Below are 12824 nucleotides of genomic sequence, written 5' to 3' on the forward strand. Positions count from 1 at the left end.
GATACGAGGTTACCGTAGTAAATAGAGTCAGAGTGGGTAAAGTAGAAACAGTAGATACCAGGTTACCTTAGTAAATAGAGTCAGAGTGGGTAAAGCAGTAGAAACAATAGATACGAGGTTACCGTAGTAAATAGAGTCAGAGTGGGTAAAGTAGAAACAGGAGATACGAGGTTACCTTAGTAAATAGAGTCAGAGTGGGTAAAGCAGTAGAAACAGTAGATACGAGGTTACCGTAGTAAATAGAGTCAGAGTGGGTAAAGTAGAAACAGGAGATACGAGGTTACCGTAGTAAATAGAGTCAGAGTGGGTAAAGCAGTAGAAACAATAGATACGAGGTTACCGTAGTAAATAGAGTCAGAGTGGGTAAAGTAGAAACAGTAGATACGAGGTTACCTTAGTAAATAGAGTCAAAGTGGGTAAAGTAGAAACAGTAGATACCAGGTTACCGTAGTAAATAGAGTCAAAGTGGGTAAAGCAGTAGAAACAGTAGATACGAGGTTACCTTAGTAAATAGAGTCAGAGTGGGTAAAGTAGAAACAGTAGATACGAGGTTACCTTAGTAAATAGAGTCAGAGTGGGTAGTGTAGAAACAGTAGATACCAAGTTACCTTAGTAAATAGAGTCAGAGTGGGTAAAGTAGAAACAGTAGATACGAGGTTACCTTAGTAAATAGAGTCAGAGTGGGTAAAGTAGAAACAGTAGATACCAGGTTACCTTAGTAAATAGAGAGAGTGGGTTAAGTAGAAACAGTAGATACGAGGTTACCTTAGTAAATAGAGTCAGAGTGGGTAAAGTAGAAACAGTAGATACGAGGTTACCTTAGTAAATAGAGTCAGAGTGGGTAAAGTAGAAACAGTAGATACCAGGTTACCTTAGTAAATAGTCAGAGTGGGTAAAGCAGTAGAAACAATAGATACGAGGTTACCTTAGTAAATAGAGTCAAAGTGGGTAAAGCAGTAGAAACAATAGATACGAGGTTACCGTAGTAAATAGAGTCAGAGTGGGTAAAGTAGAAACAGGAGATACGAGGTTACCTTAGTAAATAGAGTCAGAGTGGGTAAAGCAGTAGAAACAGTAGATACGAGGTTACCTTAGTAAATAGAGTCAGAGTGGGTAAAGTAGAAACAGGAGATACGAGGTTACCGTAGTAAATAGAGTCAGAGTGGGTAAAGTAGAAACAGGAGATACGAGGTTACCGTAGTAAATAGAGTCAGAGTGGGTAAAGTAGAAACAGTAGATACCAGGTTACCTTAGTAAATAGAGTCAGAGTGGGTAAAGTAGAAACAGTAGATACGAGGTTACCTTAGTAAATAGAGTCAGAGTGGGTAAAGTAGAAACAGTAGATACGAGGTTACCGTAGTAAATAGAGTCAGAGTGGGTAAAGTAGAAACAGTAGACACGAGGTTACCGTACTAAATAGAGTCAGAGTGGGTAAAGTAGAAACAGTAGATACCAGGTTACCTTAGTAAATAGAGTCAGAGTGGGTGAAATAGAAACAGTAGATACCAGGTTACCTTAGTAAATAGAGTCAGAGTGGGTAAATTAGAAACAGTAGATACGAGGTTACCTTAGTAAATAGAGTCAGAGTGGGTAAAGTAGAAACAGTAGATATGAGGTTACCTTAGTAAATAGAGTCAGAGTGGGTAAATTAGAAACAGTAGATACGAGGTTACCTTAGTAAATAGAGTCAGAGTGGGTAAAGTAGAAACAGTAGATGAGGTTACCTTAGTAAATAGAGTCAGAGTGGGTAAAGTAGAAACAGTAGATACGAGGTTACCTTAGTAAATAGAGTCAGAGTGGGTAAAGTAGAAACAGTAGACACGAGGTTACCTTAGTAAATAGAGTCAGAGTGGGTAAAGTAGAAACAGTAGATACGAGGTTACCTTAGTAAATAGAGTCAGAGTGGGTAAAGTAGAAACAGTAGACACGAGGTTACCTTAGTAAATAGAGTCAGAGTGGGTAAAGTAGAAACAGTAGACACGAGGTTACCTTAGTAAATAGAGTCAGAGTGGGTAAAGTAGAAACAGTAGACACGAGGTTACCTTAGTAAATAGAGTCAGAGTGGGTAAAGTAGAAACAGTAGACACGAGGTTACCTTAGTAAATAGAGTCAGAGTGGGTAAAGTAGAAACAGTAGACACGAGGTTACCGTAGTAAATAGAGTCAGAGTGGGTAAAGTAGAAACAGTAGACACGAGGTTACCTTAGTAAATAGAGTCAGAGTGGGTAAAGTAGAAACAGTAGATACGAGGTTACCTTAGTAAATAGAGTCAGAGTGGGTAAAGTAGAAACAGTAGACACGAGGTTACCTTAGTAAATAGAGTCAGAGTGGGTAAAGTAGAAACAGTAGATACGAGGTTACCGTACTAAATAGAGTCAGAGTGGGTAAAGTAGAAACAGTAGATACCAGGTTACCTTAGTAAATAGAGTCAGAGTGGGTAAAGTAGAAACAGTAGATACGAGGTTACCGTTGTAAATAGTCAGAGTGGGTAAAGTAGAAACAGTAGATACCAGGTTACCTTAGTAAATAGAGTCAGAGTGGGTAAAGTAGAAACAGTAGATACGAGGTTACTTTAGTAAATAGAGTCAGAGTGGGTAAAGTAGAAACAGTAGATACCAGGTTACCTTAGTAAATAGAGTCAGAGTGGGTAAAGTAGAAACAGTAGATACGAGGTTACCTTAATAAATAGAGTCAGAGTGGGTAAAGTAGAAACAGGAGATACGAGGTTACCTTAGTAAATAGAGTCAGAGTGGGTAAAGCAGTAGAAACAGTAGATACGAGGTTACCTTAGTAAATAGAGTCAGAGTGGGTAAAGCAGTAGAAACAGTAGATACGAGGTTACCGTAGTAAATAGAGTCAGAGTGGGTAAAGTAGAAACAGTAGATACCAGGTTACCTTAGTAAATAGAGTCAGAGTGGGTAAAGTAGAAACAGTAGATACCAGGTTACCTTAGTAAATAGAGTCAACCTTAGTAAATAGAGTCAGAGTGGGTAAATTAGAAACAGTAGATATGAGGTTACCTTAGTAAATAGAGTCAGAGTGGGTAAAGTAGAAACAGTAGACACGAGGTTACCTTAGTAAATAGAGTCAGAGTGGGTAAAGTAGAAACAGTAGACACGAGGTTACCTTAGTAAATAGAGTCAGAGTGGGTAAAGTAGAAACAGTAGACACGAGGTTACCTTAGTAAATAGAGTCAGAGTGGGTAAAGTAGAAACAGTAGACACGAGGTTACCGTAGTAAATAGAGTCAGAGTGGGTAAAGTAGAAACAGTAGACACGAGGTTACCTTAGTAAATAGAGTCAGAGTGGGTAAAGTAGAAACAGTAGATACGAGGTTACCTTAGTAAATAGAGTCAGAGTGGGTAAAGTAGAAACAGTAGACACGAGGTTACCTTAGTAAATAGAGTCAGAGTGGGTAAAGTAGAAACAGTAGATACCAGGTTACCTTAGTAAATAGAGTCAGAGTGGGTAAAGTAGAAACAGTAGATACGAGGTTACCTTAGTAAATAGAGTCAGAGTGGGTAAAGTAGAAACAGTAGATACCAGGTTACCTTAGTAAATAGAGTCAGAGTGGGTAAAGTAGAAACAGTAGATACGAGGTTACCTTAATAAATAGAGTCAGAGTGGGTAAAGTAGAAACAGGAGATACGAGGTTACCTTAGTAAATAGAGTCAGAGTGGGTAAAGTAGAAACAGTAGATACGAGGTTACCTTAGTAAATAGAGTCAGAGTGGGTAAAGTAGAAACAGGAGATACGAGGTTACCTTAGTAAATAGAGTCAGAGTGGGTAAAGCAGTAGAAACAGTACATACGAGGTTACCTTAGTAAATAGAGTCAGAGTGGGTAAAGCAGTAGAAACAGTAGATACGAGGTTACCGTACTAAATAGAGTCAGAGTGGGTAAAGTAGAAACAGTAGATACCAGGTTACCTTAGTAAATAGAGTCAGAGTGGGTAAAGTAGAAACAGTAGATACGAGGTTACCGTTGTAAATAGTCAGAGTGGGTAAAGTAGAAACAGTAGATACCAGGTTACCTTAGTAAATAGAGTCAGAGTGGGTAAAGTAGAAACAGTAGATACGAGGTTACCGTAGTAAATAGAGTCAGAGTGGGTAAAGTAGAAACAGTAGATACGAGGTTACCTTAGTAAATAGAGTCAGAGTGGGTAAAGCAGTAGAAACAATAGATACGAGGTTACCGTAGTAAATAGAGTCAGAGTGGGTAAAGTAGAAACAGGAGATACGAGGTTACCTTAGTAAATAGAGTCAGAGTGGGTAAAGTAGAAACAGTAGACACGAGGTTACCTTAGTAAATAGAGTCAGAGTGGGTAAAGTAGAAACAGTAGACACGAGGTTACCGTAGTAAATAGAGTCAGAGTGGGTAAAGTAGAAACAGTAGACACGAGGTTACCTTAGTAAATAGAGTCAGAGTGGGTAAAGTAGAAACAGTAGACACGAGGTTACCATAGTAAATAGAGTCAGAGTGGGTAAAGTAGAAACAGTAGACACGAGGTTACCTTAGTAAATAGAGTCAGAGTGAGTAAAGTAGAAACAGGAGATACGAGGTTACCTTAGTAAATAGAGTCAGAGTGGGTAAAGCAGTAAAAACAGTAGATACCAGGTTATCTTAGTAAATAGAGTCAGAGTGGGTAAAGCAGTAGAAACAGTAGATACGAGGTTACCGTAGTAAATAGAGTCAGAGTGGGTAAAGTAGAAACAGTAGATACCAGGTTACCTTAGTAAATAGAGTCAGAGTGGGTAAAGTAGAAACAGTAGATACCAGGTTACCTTAGTAAATAGAGTCAGAGTGGGTAAAGTAGAAACAGTAGATACGAGGTTACTTTAGTAAATAGAGTCAGAGTGGGTAAAGTAGAAACAGTAGATACCAGGTTACCTTAGTAAATAGAGTCAGAGTGGGTAAAGTAGAAACAGTAGATACGAGGTTACCTTAATAAATAGAGTCAGAGTGGGTAAAGTAGAAACAGGAGATACGAGGTTACCTTAGTAAATAGAGTCAGAGTGGGTAAAGCAGTAGAAACAGTAGATACGAGGTTACCTTAGTAAATAGAGTCAGAGTGGGTAAAGCAGTAGAAACAGTAGATACGAGGTTACCGTAGTAAATAGAGTCAGAGTGGGTAAAGTAGAAACAGTAGATACCAGGTTACCTTAGTAAATAGAGTCAGAGTGGGTAAAGTAGAAACAGTAGATACCAGGTTACCTTAGTAAATAGAGTCAGAGTGGGTAAAGTAGAAAGAGTAGATACGAGGTTACCTTAGTAAATAGAGTCAGAGTGGGTAAAGTAGAAACAGTAGATACCAGGTTACCTTAGTAAATAGAGTCAGAGTGGGTAAAGTAGAAACAGTAGATACGAGGTTAACTTAATAAATAGAGTCAGAGTGGGTAAAGTAGAAACAGGAGATACGAGGTTACCTTAGTAAATAGAGTCAGAGTGGGTAAAGCAGTAGAAACAGTAGATACGAGGTTACCTTAGTAAATAGAGTCAGAGTGGGTAAAGCAGTAGAAACAGTAGATACCAGGTTACCTTAGTAAATAGTCAAAGTGGGTAGAGCAGTAGAAACAGTAGATACGAGGTTACCTTAGTAAATAGATTCAGAGTGGGTAAAGCAGTAGAAACAGTAGATACGAGGTTACCGTACTAAATAGAGTCAGAGTGGGTAAAGTAGAAACAGTAGATACCAGGTTACCTTAGTAAATAGAGTCAGAGTGGGTAAAGTAGAAACAGTAGATACGAGGTTACCGTAGTAAATAGAGTCAGAGTGGGTAAAGTAGAAACAGTAGATACCAGGTTACCTTAGTAAATAGAGTCAGAGTGGGTAAAGCAGTAGAAACAATAGATACGAGGTTACCGTAGTAAATAGAGTCAGAGTGGGTAAAGTAGAAACAGGAGATACGAGGTTACCTTAGTAAATAGAGTCAGAGTGGGTAAAGCAGTAGAAACAGTAGATACGAGGTTACCGTAGTAAATAGAGTCAGAGTGGGTAAAGTAGAAACAGGAGATACGAGGTTACCGTAGTAAATAGAGTCAGAGTGGGTAAAGCAGTAGAAACAATAGATACGAGGTTACCGTAGTAAATAGAGTCAGAGTGGGTAAAGTAGAAACAGTAGATACGAGGTTACCTTAATAAATAGAGTCAGAGTGGGTAAAGTAGAAACAGGAGATACGAGGTTACCTTAATAAATAGAGTCAGAGTGGGTAAAGTAGAAACAGGAGATACGAGGTTACCTTAGTAAATAGAGTCAGAGTGGGTAAAGCAGTAGAAACAGTAGATACGAGGTTACCTTAGTAAATAGAGTCAGAGTGGGTAAAGCAGTAGAAACAGTAGATACCAGGTTACCTTAGTAAATAGTCAAAGTGGGTAGAGCAGTAGAAACAGTAGATACCAGGTTACCTTAGTAAATAGAGTCAAAGTGGGTAAAGCAGTAGAAACAGTAGATACGAGGTTACCTTAGTAAATAGAGTCAAAGTGGGTAAAGCAGTAGAAACAGTAGATACGAGGTTACCGTAGTAAATAGAGTCAGAGTGGGTAAAGTAGAAACAGTAGATACGAGGTTACCTTAGTAAATAGAGTCAGAGTGGGTAAAGTAGAAACAGTAGATACGAGGTTACCTTAGTAAATAGAGTCAGAGTGGGTAAAGTAGAAACAGGAGATACGAGGTTACCTTAGTAAATAGAGTCAGAGTGGGTAAAGCAGTAGAAACAGTAGATACGAGGTTACCTTAGTAAATAGAGTCAGAGTGGGTAAAGCAGTAGAAACAGTAGATACGAGGTTACCGTACTAAATAGAGTCAGAGTGGGTAAAGTAGAAACAGTAGATACCAGGTTACCTTAGTAAATAGAGTCAGAGTGGGTAAAGTAGAAACAGTAGATACGAGGTTACCGTTGTAAATAGTCAGAGTGGGTAAAGTAGAAACAGTAGATACCAGGTTACCTTAGTAAATAGAGTCAGAGTGGGTAAAGTAGAAACAGTAGATACGAGGTTACCGTAGTAAATAGAGTCAGAGTGGGTAAAGTAGAAACAGTAGATACCAGGTTACCTTAGTAAATAGAGTCAGAGTGGGTAAAGCAGTAGAAACAATAGATACGAGGTTACCGTAGTAAATAGAGTCAGAGTGGGTAAAGTAGAAACAGGAGATACGAGGTTACCTTAGTAAATAGAGTCAGAGTGGGTAAAGCAGTAGAAACAGTAGATACGAGGTTACCGTAGTAAATAGAGTCAGAGTGGGTAAAGTAGAAACAGTAGATACGAGGTTACCTTAGTAAATAGAGTCAAAGTGGGTAAAGTAGAAACAGTAGATACCAGGTTACCGTAGTAAATAGAGTCAAAGTGGGTAAAGCAGTAGAAACAGTAGATACGAGGTTACCTTAGTAAATAGAGTCAGAGTGGGTAAAGTAGAAACAGTAGATACGAGGTTACCTTAGTAAATAGAGTCAGAGTGGGTAGTGTAGAAACAGTAGATACCAAGTTACCTTAGTAAATAGAGTCAGAGTGGGTAAAGTAGAAACAGTAGATACGAGGTTACCTTAGTAAATAGAGTCAGAGTGGGTAAAGTAGAAACAGTAGATACGAGGTTACCGTAGTAAATAGAGTCAGAGTGGGTAAAGTAGAAACAGTAGATACCAGGTTACCTTAGTAAATAGATTCAGAGTGGGTAAAGCAGTAGAAACAATAGATACGAGGTTACCGTAGTAAATAGAGTCAGAGTGGGTAAAGTAGAAACAGGAGATACGAGGTTACCTTAGTAAATAGAGTCAGAGTGGGTAAAGCAGTAGAAACAGTAGATACGAGGTTACCGTAGTAAATAGAGTCAGAGTGGGTAAAGTAGAAACAGTAGACACGAGGTTACCTTAGTAAATAGAGTCAGAGTGGGTAAAGTAGAAACAGTAGACACGAGGTTACCATAGTAAATAGAGTCAGAGTGGGTAAAGTAGAAACAGTAGACACGAGGTTACCTTAGTAAATAGAGTCAGAGTGAGTAAAGTAGAAACAGGAGATACGAGGTTACCTTAGTAAATAGAGTCAGAGTGGGTAAAGCAGTAGAAACAGTAGATACGAGGTTACCGTAGTAAATAGAGTCAGAGTGGGTAAAGCAGTAGAAACAGTAGACACGAGGTTACCATAGTAAATAGAGTCAGAGTGGGTAAAGTAGAAACAGTAGACACGAGGTTACCTTAGTAAATAGAGTCAGAGTGAGTAAAGTAGAAACAGGAGATACGAGGTTACCTTAGTAAATAGAGTCAGAGTGGGTAAAGCAGTAAAAACAGTAGATACCAGGTTATCTTAGTAAATAGAGTCAGAGTGGGTAAAGCAGTAGAAACAGTAGATACGAGGTTACCGTAGTAAATAGAGTCAGAGTGGGTAAAGTAGAAACAGTAGATACCAGGTTACCTTAGTAAATAGAGTCAGAGTGGCTAAAGTAGAAACAGTAGATACCAGGTTACCTTAGTAAATAGAGTCAGAGTGGGTAAAGTAGAAACAGTAGATACGAGGTTACCTTAGTAAATAGAGTCAGAGTGGGTAAAGTAGAAACAGTAGATACCAGGTTACCTTAGTAAATAGAGTCAGAGTGGGTAAAGTAGAAACAGTAGATACAAGGTTACCGTAGTAAATAGAGTCAGAGTGGGTAAAGTAGAAACAGTAGATACCAGGTTACCTTAGTAAATAGAGTCAGAGTGGGTAAAGCAGTAGAAACAATAGATACGAGGTTACCGTAGTAAATAGAGTCAGAGTGGGTAAAGTAGAAACAGGAGATACGAGGTTACCTTAGTAAATAGAGTCAGAGTGGGTAAAGCAGTAGAAACAGTAGATACGAGGTTACCGTAGTAAATAGAGTCAGAGTGGGTAAAGTAGAAACAGGAGATACGAGGTTACCGTAGTAAATAGAGTCAGAGTGGGTAAAGCAGTAGAAACAATAGATACGAGGTTACCGTAGTAAATAGAGTCAGAGTGGGTAAAGTAGAAACAGTAGATACGAGGTTACCTTAATAAATAGAGTCAGAGTGGGTAAAGTAGAAACAGGAGATACGAGGTTACCTTAATAAATAGAGTCAGAGTGGGTAAAGTAGAAACAGGAGATACGAGGTTACCTTAGTAAATAGAGTCAGAGTGGGTAAAGCAGTAGAAACAGTAGATACGAGGTTACCTTAGTAAATAGAGTCAGAGTGGGTAAAGCAGTAGAAACAGTAGATACCAGGTTACCTTAGTAAATAGTCAAAGTGGGTAGAGCAGTAGAAACAGTAGATACCAGGTTACCTTAGTAAATAGAGTCAAAGTGGGTAATGCAGTAGAAACAGTAGATACGAGGTTACCGTAGTAAATAGAGTCAGAGTGGGTAAAGTAGAAACAGTAGATACGAGGTTACCTTAGTAAATAGAGTCAGAGTGGGTAAAGTAGAAACAGTAGATACGAGGTTACCTTAGTAAATAGAGTCAGAGTGGGTAAAGTAGAAACAGGAGATACGAGGTTACCTTAGTAAATAGAGTCAGAGTGGGTAAAGCAGTAGAAACAGTAGATACGAGGTTACCTTAGTAAATAGAGTCAGAGTGGGTAAAGCAGTAGAAACAGTAGATACGAGGTTACCGTACTAAATAGAGTCAGAGTGGGTAAAGTAGAAACAGTAGATACCAGGTTACCTTAGTAAATAGAGTCAGAGTGGGTAAAGTAGAAACAGTAGATACGAGGTTACCGTTGTAAATAGTCAGAGTGGGTAAAGTAGAAACAGTAGATACCAGGTTACCTTAGTAAATAGAGTCAGAGTGGGTAAAGTAGAAACAGTAGATACGAGGTTACCGTAGTAAATAGAGTCAGAGTGGGTAAAGTAGAAACAGTAGATACCAGGTTACCTTAGTAAATAGAGTCAGAGTGGGTAAAGCAGTAGAAACAATAGATACGAGGTTACCGTAGTAAATAGAGTCAGAGTGGGTAAAGTAGAAACAGGAGATACGAGGTTACCTTAGTAAATAGAGTCAGAGTGGGTAAAGCAGTAGAAACAGTAGATACGAGGTTACCGTAGTAAATAGAGTCAGAGTGGGTAAAGTAGAAACAGGAGATACGAGGTTACCGTAGTAAATAGAGTCAGAGTGGGTAAAGCAGTAGAAACAATAGATACGAGGTTACCGTAGTAAATAGAGTCAGAGTGGGTAAAGTAGAAACAGTAGATACGAGGTTACCTTAGTAAATAGAGTCAAAGTGGGTAAAGTAGAAACAGTAGATACCAGGTTACCGTAGTAAATAGAGTCAAAGTGGGTAAAGCAGTAGAAACAGTAGATACGAGGTTACCGTAGTAAATAGAGTCAGAGTGGGTAAAGTAGAAACAGTAGATACGAGGTTACCTTAGTAAATAGAGTCAGAGTGGGTAAAGTAGAAACAGTAGATACGAGGTTACCTTAGTAAATAGAGTCAGAGTGGGTAGTGTAGAAACAGTAGATACCAAGTTACCTTAGTAAATAGAGTCAGAGTGGGTAAAGTAGAAACAGTAGATACGAGGTTACCTTAGTAAATAGAGTCAGAGTGGGTAAAGTAGAAACAGTAGATACGAGGTTACCGTTGTAAATAGTCAGAGTGGGTAAAGTAGAAACAGTAGATACCAGGTTACCTTAGTAAATAGAGTCAGAGTGGGTAAAGTAGAAACAGTAGATACGAGGTTACCGTAGTAAATAGAGTCAGAGTGGGTAAAGTAGAAACAGTAGATACCAGGTTACCTTAGTAAATAGAGTCAGAGTGGGTAAAGCAGTAGAAACAATAGATACGAGGTTACCGTAGTAAATAGAGTCAGAGTGGGTAAAGTAGAAACAGGAGATACGAGGTTACCTTAGTAAATAGAGTCAGAGTGGGTAAAGCAGTAGAAACAGTAGATACGAGGTTACCGTAGTAAATAGAGTCAGAGTGGGTAAAGTAGAAACAGTAGACACGAGGTTACCTTAGTAAATAGAGTCAGAGTGGGTAAAGTAGAAACAGTAGACACGAGGTTACCATAGTAAATAGAGTCAGAGTGGGTAAAGTAGAAACAGTAGACACGAGGTTACCTTAGTAAATAGAGTCAGAGTGAGTAAAGTAGAAACAGGAGATACGAGGTTACCTTAGTAAATAGAGTCAGAGTGGGTAAAGCAGTAGAAACAGTAGATACGAGGTTACCGTAGTAAATAGAGTCAGAGTGGGTAAAGTAGAAACAGTAGATACGAGGTTACCTTAATAAATAGAGTCAGAGTGGGTAAAGTAGAAACAGGAGATACGAGGTTACCTTAGTAAATAGAGTCAGAGTGGGTAAAGCAGTAGAAACAGTAGATACGAGGTTACCTTAGTAAATAGTCAAAGTGGGTAGAGCAGTAGAAACAGTAGATACCAGGTTACCTTAGTAAATAGAGTCAAAGTGGGTAAAGCAGTAGAAACAGTAGATACGAGGTTACCTTAGTAAATAGAGTCAGAGTGGGTAAAGCAGTAGAAACAGTAGATACGAGGTTACCGTACTAAATAGAGTCAGAGTGGGTAAAGTAGAAACAGTAGATACCAGGTTACCTTAGTAAATAGAGTCAGAGTGGGTAAAGTAGAAACAGTAGATACGAGGTTACCGTAGTAAATAGAGTCAGAGTGGGTAAAGTAGAAACAGTAGATACCAGGTTACCTTAGTAAATAGAGTCAGAGTGGGTAAAGCAGTAGAAACAATAGATACGAGGTTACCGTAGTAAATAGAGTCAGAGTGGGTAAAGTAGAAACAGGAGATACGAGGTTACCTTAGTAAATAGAGTCAGAGTGGGTAAAGCAGTAGAAACAGTAGATACGAGGTTACCGTAGTAAATAGAGTCAGAGTGGGTAAAGTAGAAACAGGAGATACGAGGTTACCGTAGTAAATAGAGTCAGAGTGGGTAAAGCAGTAGAAACAATAGATACGAGGTTACCGTAGTAAATAGAGTCAGAGTGGGTAAAGTAGAAACAGTAGATACGAGGTTACCTTAATAAATAGAGTCAGAGTGGGTAAAGTAGAAACAGGAGATACGAGGTTACCTTAATAAATAGAGTCAGAGTGGGTAAAGTAGAAACAGGAGATACGAGGTTACCTTAGTAAATAGAGTCAGAGTGGGTAAAGCAGTAGAAACAGTAGATACGAGGTTACCTTAGTAAAGAGAGTCAGAGTGGGTAAAGCAGTAGAAACAGTAGATACCAGGTTACCTTAGTAAATAGTCAAAGTGGGTAGAGCAGTAGAAACAGTAGATACCAGGTTACCTTAGTAAATAGAGTCAAAGTGGGTAAAGCAGTAGAAACAGTAGATACGAGGTTACCTTAGTAAATAGAGTCAAAGTGGGTAAAGCAGTAGAAACAGTAGATACGAGGTTACCGTAGTAAATAGAGTCAGAGTGGGTAAAGTAGAAACAGTAGATACGAGGTTACCTTAGTAAATAGAGTCAGAGTGGGTAAAGTAGAAACAGTAGATACGAGGTTACTTTAGTAAATAGAGTCAGAGTGGGTAAAGTAGAAACAGGAGATACGAGGTTACCTTAGTAAATAGAGTCAGAGTGGGTAAAGCAGTAGAAACAGTAGATACGAGGTTACCTTAGTAAATAGAGTCAGAGTGGGTAAAGCAGTAGAAACAGTAGATACGAGGTTACCGTACTAAATAGAGTCAGAGTGGGTAAAGTAGAAACAGTAGATACCAGGTTACCTTAGTAAATAGAGTCAGAGTGGGTAAAGTAGAAACAGTAGATACCAGGTTACCTTAGTAAATAGAGTCAGAGTGGGTAAAGTAGAAACAGTAGATACGAGGTTACCGTAGTAAATAGAGTCAGAGTGGGTAAAGTAGAAACAGTAGATACCAGGT

Source organism: Sebastes fasciatus, unplaced genomic scaffold, assembly GCF_043250625.1.
Source record: "Sebastes fasciatus isolate fSebFas1 unplaced genomic scaffold, fSebFas1.pri Scaffold_25, whole genome shotgun sequence".
In the NCBI taxonomy this organism is placed as follows: domain Eukaryota; kingdom Metazoa; phylum Chordata; class Actinopteri; order Perciformes; family Sebastidae; genus Sebastes; species Sebastes fasciatus.